The sequence below is a fragment of the Rhynchophorus ferrugineus genome, unplaced genomic scaffold (assembly GCF_030347505.1).
Source record: "Rhynchophorus ferrugineus isolate W39M unplaced genomic scaffold, kcgeb_rfMv2 rfM10, whole genome shotgun sequence".
Classification (NCBI taxonomy): Eukaryota; Metazoa; Arthropoda; class Insecta; order Coleoptera; family Curculionidae; genus Rhynchophorus; species Rhynchophorus ferrugineus.
In genome coordinates this window covers 30359481-30376860 of record NW_027472589.1, presented here as the reverse complement: position 1 = coordinate 30376860, position 17380 = coordinate 30359481, and the positions used below count along the sequence as shown (strand labels likewise).

Sequence of the window (17380 nt, the reverse complement as noted above, 5' to 3'; positions counted from 1 at the left end):
CAAACGGTCCAAATAACGCTATGTAATAGTCGCTGTTGATAGACCTTCATTTTTTAATTTAGTCAATGAAAAGTGTTCCATACGAATCCCAAAATATAAACGCCATAATCTTGCCAGCCGACTGTTGCGTTTTCAAACGCTTTGGAGCGGGTACATCGTGTGCAGTCCACTCGGATGACTGTCGATTGGACTTCGGAGTGAAATGATGGAGCCATGTTTTATCCATTGTCACATATCGACGCAAAAATCGCTCAGGTTTATTACGCTTGATCATCTTCAAACACTCATCAACTCGTCGTTGTTTTTGGCACCCGCTTTGCACAGAGCTTTCTCATACCCAAATATTCGTGAATGATATGATATACACGTTCAGTTCATAAGTTTAGAGTATCTGCTATTTCATTCGATTTCCATTTACGGTCATTCGAAATCATTTTGTGAATTTTTTAAAATATTTTCGTCGGTAACAACCTCTTGGGCGTCGACTGCGTTCACCGTCTTCGGTGCTCAGTTCACCACGTCTGAACTTAGCATACCAATCCTTGATGATTGAACTCGTAAAAGTCGGCATCAAGCCAAGTTTTGCTTTAACTGTATTTTTTCCCCTAAAAGAGCAACATTTTATAAACACGCGAAATTCCTTTTTATCTATTTTTTTCACAATAAGAAAAGTTCACTCCAAATGCTAATGATCCGACAGCTGCCAAATTTATAGGCATCTGTTGAGGGTTAGGGTTAACTAAAAAACATATGGATTTAATTTTAGTAGCGCCATCTATGTGTCAGACCGGGGACTTTTCCATTGACCTGTTACTTAGTAATTTGCTTTAAGTAGATCGAACTAAGTGTCTGAAAGGTTTGATACGGCCGTTAATACCGTAACCGTACCGCATTTATTTATTTTATTGGATTCACAGCCTCAGATAAACCGTGGCAATGGGGAAGTCGACGTTTCCATCCGAACGAAGCAAACGAGAGCAATAAAACGTTAATCTGATCTTACCGCGACATGACAAAACATCAAAAATACTATCGGGTCGTCACGAGCACGATGTAAGTCGGCGATGAGGATGAGGATGCGCTGGCGGCGGCGAGCACCACGCCGAAATCCCGAACACGAACACGGGAAACCGGCCGGAAAGTTTCGAGATGAAATTTGCGTCGGTTCGTGTGTCCCGCAGATCGTGTTAGAACTATATCGCCACATACGATGGGAAGAATGGCGGTGGCTGGTTGCATCTTCATTATCTGCGCGCGATCGTGTCCGACCGTTGGCTTTTATAATTCGCTCGGTCGTCGTTTGCGTGTATTGTGTTGTTGTTCGGTTTCGACATTTCCCCATCTGCTTAACATTCCTAATATTGTTGCTGTTGTTGTTGGCTTGTTAGCAACAAAACCGAAACAGGACGGGGTCAGGCCGAAGCGTCGCGGATGGTTTTCGTGTGGTTTCTCTTTTCCATATACAGTTAGATGGTTAGGCAGACACTCGTCGGTTAATGGGACCGATAAAATGCATCGGGTAGTTCACGAAAATTCCTAATTCGGGTTGGATGTCGCCGATTGTTCTGTCGATTACGCGTTGCTTTATCATCATCCGTTTATAACCTTCTCTATATATACGTTATATTATACGACTAGAACTGCACTGGCTACAGGCTGTACCATAGGCTGAGAGGCTATCTCCTTTGAATAAATGATATTCATTTAGGGTCTCCCCAACGCTTCAGCACTTTTTAGAGACTATGAACGCAGACCAAGAATTATTAACAAAAACCGAGACTAAATACCCTCCAACAGTTGCGTTTTCCAAGGAATTCCAACATAATAAGATAGTTAACAGTTACAATGCCTATAGTTATTTTTAATTTAAATTTCAAAAGTCCATCAGCCTCTTGGGCTATTTAGGGTCAGGTGATAATTAAATAAAGGATATAGTAACATATAGTAATTACATAACGTACGGCAGATAATGATAAAAGTACAAAATATAATATATATGAAATATGGGACAAAGTAACAAAATAAAAACATTTAAATTAATATAATAAGTTATACAGGTTGCAGAGAACCATAGATGCCAATTACAAGTGTCTGTGTACAAATCTCGCGGCCGTCAAAAAGTCGATAAGCGTTTCCAGGTATTTGGGTTGGAGTAGTTGCTCCAATGACCCGGCAAACCTGAGTTGTTGTCTAAGTAACTCTAGTTTTATACAATCCAGAAGGATGTGTTTGACGCTCTGTTGTACCTAACAGTGATCACACAGTGAAGGGTCTCTTCCTTTTAACAAGCGTTCATGGATCAATCTGCTATAGCCTATTTGCAATCGGACAAGGGTGCTATGTTGGAATCTGCTGAAATTACTAATGTTAGAAGATTGATCGATGGAAGACCCTTTTAATCTCCCACAGTTTGTTGTTTGCCATAAGGAGAATCCAATTTAGTTAATAGAGTCCTCTATATAGAGTTCCTATGTGTGTTTCTATACGTCTTCCCTACTAAATAGGTCATTTATATTAGTTGAATTTTCTTTGCTACTCGTCTGATTTTCGTTGCTGTTCGTTTTTGGATATTCCCCTGTGAGAGAGGATGCTTATAATTAAAAAGAATTGAATAGATCAACAACATCGAGAAAAAACAAATATCTGAACAAACAAATAAATTATAAAATTTTGTATAGATGAAATTATATAGAGGTTAAAATTAGACTATAAAATACAGTCCGATTTCTTGGAGGAAATCAAAATATTTTAGCAGGTTTTGAGGCAAGAACATTTACTTCAGTGAAGCAAGGAAGTCATCAATTCTTCTGAGAGTTAATAAATTTTTACATTTCACCAAACTATGGAAGAGTGACATAGGTGTCTCATAATTGGGAATAGGGGCCTCCCAGTTCGATTAATTAGGTAGGAATGGATGTACTGGCAATGATCAATCAGCTACCTGTTTAATTTTAGTTGCAAATATGTATTCCTTAAAGGGGTAGAAGGGGCAATAAGTCCTTTTTAAAGGGCTAAAGCTTGTTTTCCTATTTCAGCAGGTCCCACTCTAATTGAAATAAGCTATCTGCTCTACCACCTATAGATGTGTAAAAATATTTATAATATAAGGTATCTACAATTTGTTGACCACTCGCTGTAGCATCTTTGGCAAGGCCATCGGCCAATTCGTTCCCAGGTATGCCCTTTTGGCTGGGAATCCAGACGAATATTAGTATATTGGATATAATTAAGATATATTAATATATAATTAAGTACTTGTCCTGCTTTGGCTGTTTTAGATTTTAGGTCTTCGATATGCTCCCTTCAGGAGAGATAGTGATATTTTCTGAGACCCAATATTTTAGCTGACGATTTTGTTGGTATGACATTATTACCCAAAGGGACAGAATGATCCTTGACTTTGAACAGTTTCTGATTCTAATGAAATGGACGACAAATGACTTTAAAAATGTGGAACGCTGGCTGCTCTCTTGAATTCATCAACTAACCGGAATCAAATTGATTATTAAGGAAAGAAAACAGATTAATGTTAGATTGGCAATAGTATGGTATAGCTAAGTTGAGTAAGGACAATAGGATCGCAATTGAAGCTGTAAAGTCACAAAAGTGGACTGGAGGTTTTCAAGGACTCCTAACCATAAACTATTCCAAGTAAGACATTCCAGCTCTGAAAAATACCCCTAGTCCGTGGATTCTTGGAATATGCACCACAGTTGAAGGTATAAGGCCACCAAAGGCGAAGTGAAGTTGCTACGAATTAAGAATTTAGACAGAAGCTTGCATTTTAGGGTGAATGGCCACCAAAGCCAGATTGTAGTAAAATTGTAGTAGTTTCTATTGCCGTAAGCTATTGGAATCTCGACTGAATAAAATTTGGAAAACCAGTCGATAGAGGGACACCATGGAACATGGGTAGAATCAGTGTCATTTTGAAGATCTTCAAAAAAAATATCGGGTAAATGTACACGCGACGCTCAAAACATAATTTTCTTAGAATATAAGCTGTTCAGATGAGACAACGACCACGACCATCTCTGTGGTATTTTCTTTAGAAGGTACATGTTATATTATCATCCGAGGGTACATCTGTTTTGAATGGTGTTTTGAGTGAGATATTTAAAAAGAGACCTCTGAATGGTTTTTACCTATTTTTACCATCAGTGTCAATTTGTATCGCCATTCAACCAGTCCCTTATACTTTCCACTAAGTAAAATAGTTTTTAAAGTAAATTAATAGTTTTTGTTTCCAGAACCCTTTTATATATTACAACTTATAAGATAATTTCTGCCACGACTTATATTTCATTCATAAAGTAATTGAGAAGCCCGAAGGTTCCACTTCTTAAGTTTAAAAAAAACACTTTTAATATTCTTACATAAATATAATCAATAAATTTCTCCAAAACCGAACTTATTCTTCTCATGAAATATTATCTAAACGTACCACAGATTCTTAACATTGATGAAGCCTTACTAACTATTTGTACTAATATCTCGCTAGACTACGCTATTGGTGGACTTTTTATATTTTTAGATAAGAATTTTGTGTAGAATCTAATAGTACTGTAACAATTTCTATACAGTCTTTAGCTTAATTTTGTAAGATATACGTGTATACAAAAAGTGTATTTTCAAAAATTAGTTCTTTATGTCATATGTTATACAAATTTGCCTTTTTTGTTTTGATATATTTCACCATAAAATACAAATATTAAAAAAATATATTTTTATACCGAAAATAAACCGGTTTGGGATTGTGAAATTGTTTGTTATGATATCCTTTCAAATGTTTTAAGTTTAATCTAAATTTTAACCTATATCAGCAATAAAATATATAGTAAAATACCATCTACTCAAAAAACGCGTGGATGTTTATTTATGTCACATAAATTAATTAAGTCAAGAAAAGAAGACGTGGAATTCGAGTAAAAGTATCACTGCTGAGGTTGCAAAAGAATCATCTTTTAGGGTGGTCTACTGAAATTTGGCCAGAAGCTTGATGTTCAGGGTACAACAGCTACTAAAAGCAAATTGCAGTAACCCAGTTTCTCAGTCGTAAATTATCGGAGTCGTCAAAACTTGGAAACTTGTCTGGATAGGAATAGTGTTGTTAGTGAAGATCATCCAAGGCAATTGGGCAAAGGAACCTAAAGGCGACGTTCACAAGTAGTATCAATAAAAGTATGATCTATCCAGAAAGGATAATGTCCACGTACATGTCTCTGGTAATTTCTTGAGGAAGTTGATATATATGACCCTGGCTATGAAGAGGGTATATTTATGTTTCATTTAATAACACAGTTCTTATAGTAAAATACAATTTGTCGTTAAACCCTTCACATCTACAATATAATATATATATATATATATATATATATATATATATATATATATATATATATATATATATATACATATGCAATTTAAGATAAGTTATAAATAACTTTCTACAGTTACGTGGATTTTACAATGATTATATCGTGTTCGATGACAAAGGAACATATCGGAATCATTAATCTTATCATAACACCGACGATATCCATTAATCATAAACCAACCAGATGAAAAACCGTAAATGTACGCGTAATTTTTATTGCGTTACTTATTCCGTTCGACGCGCTAGTAATGATCCGAATCATGAACACAAAAATAATTTAAAATTCAAAAATGGGATTGGTTGGGTTCCAGATGTATTTATCATTGCGCTTGGATATACAGTGCCGTGAGAAAATGAAGATCCGTATGGTACAGGCTTCATGTATTTCGTGTGAAGTATTATAGTTCTAATTCCGATTAATATATATTGTTTTTTTTTATGATTTTTATCATATGAATAATCAAAAAATACCTTTTCTATCACTTAGTAGCACCTAATCTATCTTGCTTTGAGTATTCTGCTTTCCATGTAGTGAAATAGAGTATATAGCTACCCTAGAGGCAATCCTAAAAGTTATTAAGATTTTTCCGTAAATTTTAGTGGCGTTTAGAAGAAATTATGAATTGTTATCTGTATTTGTAAGCATTTTAAAGCATTGATAAACAACATTAAGGTTTTTAACGATTAATGTAATAATATATGTGACTATATGACTTTTTATTATTTGAACTTTGTATCAATTATCTTTATTATTTACATTAAAGACATAATTTTTGAAAAAACAAGAGTTGCTTTATTATATTTTCCTTTACTATTTCTTTAATATACATTTTCATGTTGTAAAAAAATAATTTATCAAATTGTGTTCATTATCGTTTTAACACACACACTAATGTCAAACATCAATTTCATAATTATTGCATTCTTTGGTTACATATACAAACAAATATTACTTCATTTATTATTCCATATCTATGTCTATAAATGCAAGGAAAGAGCATATATATTTCAGATGAAAATCATACTTATAATACTTTGTTATAATGCTCAATGCTGTAAAAATTTAAACTTGTAAATACTTTGTTGATTATTTAAACTAACTGGAAATTATATTTAACAAAATACCATTTAAAAAAGGTTGATGAGTGTTGAATACCAAATATTATGTTATATATAACGTTATATATTAAATATATTTATGTGCTTATGTTGAAAATACTGTGAAAAATATGTTTTAGCAACATATAATTTTTAAATTATTCCCTTTACACTGTTATAAGAGAAACATGATTAAGTTAACAAATTGTTTTCGAATTTCGACCATAGCGCTACCATTAGTTATTATAAATACTTGAGTTACAAGTTAAATATTAAAAGATATTGTTATTGATTAACATTAAGGCAGTTCTAGGATGATAAATTTGTATAAAATTATTAACTATAATGTCCAGTTTAAGATAGATTACTAGAAAAAGGATTTAACAATTATTGTGAAATGTTATTGTGTGGGACTGTTGGGACTGTGTACAAAAAGGACCGTGTGTATGTTTTGTTGCAAATGGTGTAGCACACGCTTTCAGTGCAGACTATATGTTTCCTGGTAAGCCTTGATGACAGCTATCCTGTTATGCATTGCTAGCTACTTGTTTTGTTTGTTCTGTTGCTTATTTGTAGTTACTTGTACGACTTTATTTTAGGTACCATGCACTCTATTATATCACGTTATATCGTCTGTACACGTCTTATTTAATATTCACGGTTTGAATGGAGACCCTGCCTATTGAATGAACCTATCGCGTTATAAGACTGATGCTAGTAATACAGAGTATTGCGTTGGTGGTACTAAAGACTGAACCAAACACCCCTTTCTGTAGCCTATTAGCAGACACTCTAAAGATATTAACTGAACGTGTACATCATATCATTCACGAATATAGCTCTGTGCAAAGTGGGTGCCGCGCGAAGTCACTTTTAACCAAAAACAGCGACGAGTTGCTAATTCGGAGCAGTGCTTGAAGATGATCAAGCGTAATTAACCCTAGTTTTTGCCCCGATATGTGACAATGGATGAAACATGGCTGCATCATTTCACTCCGAAGTCCTATCGACAGCGATCCGAGTGGACTCCACACGATGAACCCGCTCCAAAGCGTGGAAAAACAGTCTGCTGGCAAGATTATGGTGTCTGTATTTTATCACGCACATCGGAAAACTTTTGATTGACTGCCTTGAAAAAGGAAGGACCATCAACGGCGACGATTACATAGCGTTATTTGGCCGTGTGAAGGACGAAAACTCCGAAAAAACGGCCGCATTTGAAGAAAAGAAAGCGTTGCTTCACCAAGATAATGCACCGTGTCACAAGTCAGTGAAAACGATGGCAAAAATCCATGAATTGGGCTTCGAATTGCTTCCTCATCCACTGTATTCTCTAAATCTGGTCCTCAGCGACTATTTAGTGTTCTTAGATCTCGAAAGAATGCTCGCTGGGAAGAAATATTCGTCGAATAAAGAGGTGATCGCCGAAACTGAGGCCTATTTTGAAGCAAAGGACAAATAGTACTACAAAAAGGGTATTGAAAAGTAGGAGGCTCGCTATAATCAGTGTATCACCCTTGAAAGGAAATATGTTGAATCAAAAAACTGATTTTACCAAAAAAAATGTTTTACTATAGTAAGCCGGAGACTTTTCAATTGGTTACTTAATCGATAATAGCTATTTAATTAGATGTAAATAATGGGCCCTTGGCCGTCACCTATCAGCACAATCCCCTTTATTATACCAAATGTGGAGCTACCGGTCGACGAATAAACAAAATATAAATCTCCTCAAAGCCACCGGGATCAATTAAATGATACCGAAACCGAAAATACCACCGCGACGAGGAGGATCGATACGTAACGACCGATCACGTAATATCCCCGCGTACCCGTTAGGTTTCGGACGGTATCTGTTCGGTACCCACGTGCAATCGTTCGTCAGCCACCCGATACGGGATTATAAAATATAATTAAAGAAATAACTTAGCCAGATAACATTATCTGTTCGAGAAAATAGATTCAATATTGAACGGTACGGCTACCGCCTGTTTTACTACTGTTCGAGGGCATAAACCTTGTCGCCGCTCACTAATCTTTCAGTTAGATTCGAGATATTTGTCCCGACGACGTTCACACACCGGGACGGTCTTCCAGTATCCTCTTCTTCTTGTCTTGTTTAGTGTCTCGATAAAGGATTAATAAATAGCGCGGTTATAACACCAATTTTTTTAATTATTAAATTAGTGATTCAACAATCTGCCCAGTGACATTCATGACTACGTTACTTGATTTTCTATGTTAAATATTCTATTTTAACAATTATTTCCTAGCTTTATTTTTTATACAATATCTAGATTATTTATAGACAATATATAGTTTATTGTTTGATATAAAGATTTGTAATAAGAAGAATTCTTTTGCTTGTGATCGTAAACGTTCTTAGCAGAATGGGAGATCATAGTTTAAATACTTTAGAGATTTTTTAAAAAAATGTGTATTTCATAGACATGTTTAAGATTTCTCCATAGTTATTCGGAATCTAAATAAGAAGGAAATTGGTGAGAACTTTGCATTTTAGCTATCAAGTAAATTCTATCTCAAAAATCGACCAAGAGAATGTAACATCGTTTGATATTGACATTCAACTGTCACGTAATGCGAATAGTCACGTGAATTCTCTACCATATATTTTCTCAACGATACATTTTCTTCTTATCCAACAAAACGCTTAATTAATATTATATAGATGAATGTAAATAATATAAACATTTGGGTAGTTTAAATTAATAATCTTAGGTTTGATTGACCTTAGCAAAGTTATTTTATTAGACAGCAGGATGATAATATAATATAATAAAATAACTCAATGTATGATGTATATATAGCGACGACTTTGAGAGGTTTTTTTGGTTTCACTAATGTGGCATAAAGATATATCTCTGCCTAGGGCAATAGAAAAAGTGCAAGTGGCAGTCAACAAAATCTACAAATGGACGAAAGATTGGAAAATTCAAATTAATAGCTCCAAATCTGTCCACGTTTATTTTTCATTAAGTCGAAATAATAAAAACTTAATTATATCACTCAATGGATGCCCGATTCCTCAAGCAGAATCAGCTAAATACCATGGAATCCATCTTGACGGTAGATTAAATTGGAACCATCACGTTAGACAAAACGCAAAACACATTAGAACCAAAATAAAAAAAAACTATACTGGTTAGTCGGAAGATACTCTCAACTTGATCTAAAGTCAAAGAAGTTGATCTATAATACAATTATAAAGCCAATTTGGACCTATGGGGTGCAAATATGGGGTTGCACTAAAAAGTTAAATCAGTTAGTCATACAGCGCTGTCAAAACAAGGTTCTTCGATTGATTACCAATGCCTATCGCTATGTAACCAACGAAGAACTGCACGATAAACTGGAAATCAAATGATTACAAAAAGATTACTAAATCATACTAACGTGGAAGCATCAAATTAATCCAAGTAGATAAGAAAAGTAGTAATAAATTAATTGAAAATTAAGATTGTACTAAACGTATCTAATAAAGATGTTATAAAAAAAAGCTAATATGGCATGTATAGCATCCAGCTTCTTCTTGTACCCAGCCTTAGGGATGCAGAAAAAATATCGATATATCGATATATTCCGAAAAAAATATCTATTTTTTTGTCGGTATTTTTTCAGAATAAATTAAATACATTTTTAAATAAACCTTTTCAAATGGTACGTAATTTTAAAGGTATATATATATAATATATATTTATATATTTTTTAGATTAATATACTAATATTTCACTATCTTTATTTTTTATTAAAAATGTCAATATTTTTTGACAGTAGGTATAAAAATATCGATAATTATCTCTCCGATATATCGATATTTTCGGTTACCAACAACCCGATCCAGCATTATCCAAATGATTCCAAATGTTGAAATGTTCAACTTTAATTAATATAAAGTGTTTATATGAGAGTATACCTGAGTTATTTTCGCTAATTTAACTACAGTTGGTAATTACCCTTCCAGAATAGAGTGCATAATTAACATAGAAATGACCAAAACGTTGACAATAAGCTACTTTTCGAAAAGGGCTCCCGTAATAGACGTTGAAGGAGGTTCGATGGTTCGACGACGTGGTAACTTTTTTTTTTCGACGACCAGACGTTGACAATTCTGGTAGTGCGGCGAAGACATGACGAGTCTACAGTGACTGTAATCAGTACCTAGCTTCTGGGGCTGCTCTGTGACTAATCTGTAACCACATAGGTTACGATAATCCAGAGAAAACCAATAACGAAGCTGCCCAATGCCTTTAAAATTAAAATGTTTGCCAATATGACTGAGACTGCGAGTGAAGGAAGACATTATGATTTAAATATAGCGGCAAAAGAAATGTTTAGTCGAAATGCTGATGATTAAAGAGTGATATCAAAACCTCTAAGAGATTGTCAAAGGAATAAAATTTGGACGAAAAATAAAAAAAAACGAAATTAAATTTAAGTTTCATTGTTGCAACACTAAACTAAAATTTAATGAGCAACAAATATTTGAAATAATGTAATGTTGAAGGAACAAAAGTAAAATCGAAAAAGAATAGTATTAAAAATACCGAAAATTGTGTATAAAAGAAAAGATAACGGTCACGTAAAATACACCACATGTTGCACATACCCTCCATTCACTAATCCAACCCCAATTTTGCGAAAGATCACGTCGGGGTCACCAATTTAGGGTTTCTGTGAATGGAGGTCTCATGAAATTAAACAGTGGTTTTTACATTATGTAGCCGTTATTTATTGATGTAATGTAAAAATGTGGAAAATACTACTGATAAAAGGGATCGGCGCTGAATGATCGAAAGTACCCTTCAATAAAATCCCAGATAAACGTCTCGGGGTTGCCAGATAATTGTTGTCGTTTTATAGTTGACGCTGCTAGCACTCCACCGTATTTTGTAGACAGTTATTCCACGATGGAAAATTGGACTCCAGGTTTCAAGGTCGCTACATCTGTATGCTGGTGTCCATCTTTGATGTGGTTTCAAAGAAATAAAGTTTTTAGTACAAAAAATCAGTTTTTTAATATAATTTAGTATTAACCTAATATTTACGCATTTATTAGTTTGTTTCAATATTCTAGGACTATTAATATAATTATTATTTCTAATATAATTACTTAAACAAGTGTTAAATGCCAAAACTGATAAAATATATTAAATAATTAATTTTAACAATATAATGTCCTATTTTAAGAACAGTAGGTTATAATCATAATGATTTTCGTCAATATTATACATTTTAACGTAGAGAAACCTTCTTCGTCTAGTAACGGTTCAAGCGAGGACACTTGCATCGAGTTATGGTAATAGCAGGTGTAGTCCTACTCTTCTTTTGGGAGTGCCCGGTACCCGGGTGAGATATGGAGAAAGTACGATGATATTTTCATTTGTTTTACGCATACCGAAATGAACGTGCTGAGGACGCCTAGAAAATCCGCTTTATTATAGCCGAAATTTGACCCGGGGCGACCGTAGCGCCGAAGAGGTTCCAGTAATATTTCTTCTCGCATATCGTTTATTAAGATATTGGTGATGGTGATGAGAAATCAATATAGAAATAGTTTTAATATACATTGAATTTTAACACTCATAGACTATTAAATCCTTTGTTTGAAATAATTTTGCAATAGTTGGCGTAACTTATGTTACATTTCTAAGTATGTTTAAAATAAAGGTATCATAAAAGAAGTTCTTTGTTTTTTAAACTTATGAAACTTACTTTTGATTATACAAACATATTTAATCAATGAATTTACAGAAAAAGAGAAAGCCAATGTTTGTTCCTGCGGTGGTGAGAAAAGCTTTTCGTATGTCTAGAAAACCAGTGAAAAAATTCTCCTGGCTAAGAATTATGCCTATTAATTAGTTTTAAGGGTTTTATTTTAATTTGAAGCCTTATCGTGAATATTCAGCTATCTATGAATTGTCCCTATTTTTGTTGGTATTTTCATAAATGAAACACATTTCTGGCAGGTCATGACTGTTATATCGGAATAAGTAGTAATTAGAAGGAGCAAAGTGTGAAATGCAGATGCGATAGCACTTCACATTTGAATGTCTCCAAGTATCTTTTCACCAGTTTTTCAACATGTAGTCGAGCATTGTCATGATGAAGACTAAAATTGTTGTGTCTTTGCTCATATTCCAGTCAACTTTTGCGCAGTGCTCGATACAAAGGCATTGTTGTTGATAACGATTCCCGTTGATGGTTTCATCAAGTAATGCCTTTAAATCTTCTTCTTATATTTTTTGGCTGACTTCGATGCCTGCCTTTTCGCCTTCGATATTAAAAACGACACTTTCAAAGTCGAAACCAGTATTCACACGTTGATTTCGATTGAAGTTTCTATAAGCCTCACACAGCTTTCGATAATTTCATATTAATGTAAAAAATAAAACTTCCCACAAATGCGGTTTATTCGGTAATAATTCAAACATTTTCAATGCACTGAAAAATATTTTGTACCAACTTGCTTGCCATTCTACATTTTCTGTTCAAAGACCGACTTGTGGTGAAACCAAAATGCAATTCACGTAGAATAAATCTAACCATACATACGCTCGTTAATGTGAACTAATTTAAACCAAATGTCGGTGATTTTTTTAAAATGCTTACATTTAGGAAAGTGATTTAAATAATGATGTGTATGTCTGTATATCTATATTTTCCTATTTTTTATCATTCGCCTATTTATCTTTTTTCCCATAACTTAATGTGATATGGAACACAACCAAAACAAATGGTTCCCTAATTACACTTAAGGACATCGTCATCTTCATTACTGGCGCATAAAAGATTGTTGCAACATTTTTCGGTAATTTATTGATTAAGAATATAATCAAATTTAAAACAGCTTCTTGTAGTCTCACCCGTTTCAAACATCAGATATGCTGCATAGACTGTTTTTATGGCAATAATAGGTATATTACCGTAAATTCGATCACTCTCTCGATTTCTGTTAAAAACTATTTCCGTTCAATAATAAATAAAGCATTTACTTTATTAAAAAAGGTCTAGTAGTTATTGTGAGAGCATTTAAAATTATGGATTAGTTTTTTTTCTGTGATTAGGTATATGTTTAATTTTTATTTAGTATTTATGATTAGTGTTTTTATTTAGTATTTATGATTATGTACTGTTTCCAACACTAAGTTTGGTCCATTGGTTGGACCAACGGAGCTACCTTGGTTGCCAGATACTAACGGTTCATACCTTACACACTAAAGAAATTATCGAAACTTTTATAAACACAATATTTCCTCAAAAATTACTTCCTATCCAGAAACTAATTCGTAAACAATAAAACGTGGCTGTAAAATGTATCAAACTAGTTTAGACTAAAACCGTATGAGCAGTTCTGGCCAATCCACAGGCACTCCAAGGCCCTCTTACTGTCGTCCGAACCCGAAGGAGTCTGACTAAGATGTCTGAGTGTCTAATATCAATACAGTCTGATTACATCAGGTAAACCGGCGAAGAAAAAATATGTATATACAAGCTCACATCGAACAGAATGGTATATTTCTCAGCAGTGGCATCATCATCAAACCAGGCATCCGAGTGAATCTTTTTCACCATATGTATAGATTTGTAATTGCAATTCAACTTTTTCATTTACACATATTTTTCTTTTTACATTTTTTCTCCTTTTATATATTCGTTATTATTAATTATCAATAGTAAATAAATAATGTTAAATAGAAAACTCGTCTTTGTGCATTAATTTAAGTAAAGAAAAGAGTGTAGAAATGTTCGTCCGGTCGGTTAGTCGGAATGTGTGGCTGTCGTTGCGATTGTTTGTCCGAACACTCACTACTATTTTGTGGAGGGAATTTGCACGAGAAGTAAAACACTGGTTGAAGAAATACTTGTTTATTTCGATTTAACTTGATACATGTGGTCGTCGGGAGAATGGACAGGATATTAGGTTAAGGTGAAGGATGTACGATAGCACTGTGGAAGTGGTATCGTAACAAGGGAGTAGAGAAAATAAAAAGAGAGCGAGACGTCATCGTGATGGTCTTTTAAAGCCGTGAACCATATGGCACCAATCCACCAGCGTTGCCAACTTTTGAACTTGCTCTAGGTGAATGCGTGGTGGCCTAAATGGTTGTAGCAGTTTCTATGTCACTCCCCTCCTGGTGGAACGAACTACGTTTTATGTGGTGCAGGTTCCAGAGTGCACACGTAGTTACAAAATGAATTGCCTAGGGACTGCTTGTGAGATGGGGATCCCAACCTAAGCGAGGGGTTTTACGGGATCAGCTGCCATTAAATTTGTAGCAGGACGTCGTCCCTCTTGGGCGTTTCGATTTGTTTGAGGGTACCTATAGGTGTGGTGCCTTACGTGTCCCGTTTCGTGATGCAAGGGTGTTCATGTGTTGGTGTTATGCAGGATGGGTTTCTGTGGTTTTCGTCCATCAGGCTACTCTCGTGAGATGTCGTCGACTATGTGATGTTGATGGGTTCCATTCCTCGTGCTATCCTTCCATTAACGTGTCAAGCACCTGTCGAGTGGCTTATGTTGAGCTGGTTTACCTGTTAGGCACTTCGATCCCGCCGGGGTCACCAATTGTAGGAATGTTCGTCCGGTCGGTCGGTCGGAATGTGTGGCTGTCGATGCGATTATTTGTCCGAACACTCACTACTATTTTGTGGAAGGAATTTGCATGAGAACTAAAAACACTGGTTGAAGAAATACTTGTTTATTTCGATTATGGATAAGATAATAGGTTAGGTAGAGAAACTACGGTAGCGCTGCATTTTGATTTTTGATTGCAATTCGTCTTTTTAATTTACACATATTTTTCTTTATATATTTTCTTTTCCTCTTTTCCTTTTGTTTATTCGTTATTATTAATTATCGACAATAAATATATACTGTTAAATAAATAAACTCGTATTTGCGCATTAATTTACGTAAAGAAGAGAGAAAATACATTTCTTACAAGATTGTTTTCTTTCTTTAACATACCACTCAAACGCAATATTTCCATTATTATATGTTTACGTTACCGATCGTCTGATGTAATTTAAAATTCGAATAACAAACCTGTGAATGAATCTGTATTATTAACAGAAAAAACCAATAACAGTAATGTACGGGATAAATCCAAAGCCGATTAATAAGAAGAAATATCGACAATTCGACCACCAATAGAATAAATCAGACGGGATCTGGTCTCCCGACCAACCCAATAGACGCGGCAGGTTCGTTAATCATGGACGAACGGACACTTTTTGCACGGTTATATTCGATTATTTATATTAACCAATAAAAGACGCCATAAACGCCTGTATTACATTATCGTTATAGATGTTATGATCATTTTTATGGAATCGTACCTGTATGTAAAATTGCAGGCCATTACAATAAAATTGTATTTAGAAATTTTACTGTCGCAGACGCAACACGTTTGACCCGCGATGACCTGAAAACATTGGAAAGTGAAATATACCTCGCTAGAAATCACCATAAATATTTATCTAATTAACAATAATGTTTACCATAAAATGAAATTAAATTCGAACAAAAAGAAAAATGGCCGGGTCTTCGGTTTTGTTCGACTTTGCTTCCCATGGATTGCGTTTTCCAATTAGCAGTTGCTTTCTTTCTTTCATTCAGGCAGAGGCAGAGATCAAAGAAATATGGAGAAATTATAAAAAGTAAAAGAAAATTGAAGAATCGTAATTCTTTATAATAATATACATGAGCAATAAGTTAGAAATGATATAGAGAAAATTAACACTGACTCTCCTGCAGATATAGCAAGAGCACTAAGAAAAATGTAGTGATTAAATCTAACTTTATAAAGAAAAATATACAGAGTAACAGAAGAAACTCCGGAAAAATATATCAAAATGACTTAACAAGGAAACACAAGAACGAAGTAAACAAGAACTAGACATAAAAATACATTACCTGGATTTATTAAACAGACTCTTCAATTAAAAATATAATATAACACATGTTAGGATACAAAATTGAAGTAACTTTCTGAACGGTAAAAGGAAAAAAATGCATTTAACACGTCGATTGAAAATTACTCGACCTAATATAATTAAATCCATATGTTTTTTAGTTAGCCCTAACTCTCAAAAGATGCGCGTAAAAATTTGACAGCTATCGGATAATTAGTTTGTGAATCATAACATTCTGAGTGAAGCTTTTTCTATTGTGAAAAAAATGGATAAAAAGGAATTTTGCGTTTTGATAAAGTATTACTTTTTGAAGAGAAAAATAGAGATGAATCGAAAACTGGCTTGATGATAAGTTTCCGGATACTGCCCCAGGAAAATCAACCATCAAGGGTAGGTATGCTAAGTTTAGACGTGGTGAAATGAGTGCCGAAGCCGGTGAACGCAGTAGACGCCCCAAAGGGGTTGTTACCGATGAAAACATTAAAAAAATCCATAAACTGATTTTGAATGACCGTAAATTCGAATTGAATGAAATAGCAGACAGCTTGAAGACATCAAGAACGTTTACATCAAATCATTCACGAATATTTGGGTATGAAAAAGCTCTGTGCAAAGTGGGTGTCGGCGCGAGCTTACTTTTGAACAAAAACAATGACGAGTTGATGATTTGGAGCAGTGTTTGAAGATGGTCAATCGTAATAAACCCGAGTTTTCTAGTCGATATATGACAACAGATGAAACATGGCTCCATCACTTTACTCCGAAGTCCAATCGACAGTCATCCGAGTGAACTCCACACGCTGAATCCGCTCCAAAGTGTGGGAAAACGCAACAGTCGGCTGGCAAGCTTATGGCGTTTGTATTTTGGGATGCGCATGGAATAATTTTCATTGGCTACCTTGAAAAAGGAAGGACCATCAACAGCGACTATTACATAGCGTTATTGGACTATTTGAAGGACGAAATCGC

The 17380-nt window shown here is 34.5% G+C and overlaps 1 protein-coding gene across 2 annotated transcripts in view; it reads right to left on the bottom strand.

The window, feature by feature from the left end:
- The window catches only part of Kni (knirps), a 902599-nt gene that overhangs the window by 844197 nt on the left and 41022 nt on the right, over positions 1-17380 (bottom strand). The window lies entirely within an intron of this gene.